Below are 1,614 nucleotides of genomic sequence, written 5' to 3' on the forward strand. Positions count from 1 at the left end.
AACTGTCAAGACAGCGGCAGAACGAGGAGCTGAACAAAAGTCAGCAACCCAATATGTCGGCGGCCCGCGCATTCAATATTGCGAGCGACGACTCGGCAGATGGCCTAGAGATGGGAAACCAGGATGGGAAGGAGATGGACCCAGTACCGACTGTTGAAATCAAAGCGAATACCGGTGTTGAGTCAAAGGAAGAATCTGTAGCAACTTTGGACGGAGCGTACATCTCGGTTGCTCGAGTGTTAACGACCGAAGGAAATGAAGCAACGGAGGATACGAGAAATGACTTCTACGAGCACCCAGTTAACAACATTGGCTTGGAAGACTACGCGAAGGAGCTGGCATTCCTGCCGGACCTTACCGAAGATATCAACACGACAATAGACTACACTGCGTCTAATGCTGCTGATCCTCAGTTGTCGACCGATCGCCGAGAACGTCTGGTCGCAACGCTAAAGAACCACGAGCACATCCTGATTGCTAGTGGTAACGCACTACCACCGCCAGCCTACGGCGCAGTATGCGAATATCGACGTGTGCAGAGCGCTGGGCACTGATCCTGGAGGAACGTAAACAAGTGGAAGCCTGTCTGGCGTCTGGGGTGACAGCCGGGGATTCGGCCGACGGTCAGCCTTCCGTAGAACCTTTGGACACGTACACGACAACCCATGGCGGAGGTAATATTGCAAACGAAGCCTCGGTAGCGCGTACATACGAACTACTGAGGCCGGTAAACGTTGTACATACGCCAACGAGTGTTTGTGTCCAGTCAGGGGTGACCACGGAAGCGACAAGTAACAGCACTGGATTAAATGGAGTCACCTGTTTTGACGAAGCTGTCCCGGCCTTGTGTGTCACCAAATCTGCGAACGAGACATCGGTGGTTGATCCAGAGGATGCAGGCATCGCGTTGAAGGTGTTGAGTACGGCACCGAGTATTCATTGCAAGATTGGTGCGAATGCCGAACTGTCAAGACAGCGGCAGAACGAGGAGCTGAACAAAAGTCAGCAGCCCAATATGTCGGCGGCCCGCGCATTCAATATTGCGAGCGACGACTCGGCAGATGGCCTAGAGATGGGAAACCAGGATGGGAAGGAGATGGACCCAGTACCGACTGTTGAAATCAAAGTGAATACCGGTGTTGAGTCAAAGGAAGAATCTGTAGCAACTTTGGACGGAGCGTACATCTCGGTTGCTCGAGTGTTACCGACCGAAGGAAATGAAGCAAAGGAGGATACGAGAAATGACTTCTACGAACACCCAGTTAACAACATTGGCTTGGAAGACTACGCGAAGGAGCTGGCATTCCTGCCGGACCTTACCGAAGATATCAACACGACAATAGACTACACTGCGTCTAATGTTGCTGATCCTCAGTTGTCGACCGATCGCCGAGAACGTCTGGTCGCAACGCTAAAGAACCACGAGCACATTCTGATTGCTAGTGGTAGCGCACTACCACCGCCGGCCTACGGCGCAGTATGCGATATCGACGTGTGCAGAGCGCTGGGTACTGATCCTGGAGGAACGTGAACAAGTGAAAGCCTGTCTGGCGTCTGGGGTGACAGCCGGGGATTCGGCCGACGGTCAGCCTTCCGTAGAACCTTTGGACACGT

Source organism: Phytophthora infestans, genomic scaffold (assembly GCF_000142945.1).
Source record: "Phytophthora infestans T30-4 supercont1.108 genomic scaffold, whole genome shotgun sequence".
Classification (NCBI taxonomy): Eukaryota; Oomycota; class Peronosporomycetes; order Peronosporales; family Peronosporaceae; genus Phytophthora; species Phytophthora infestans.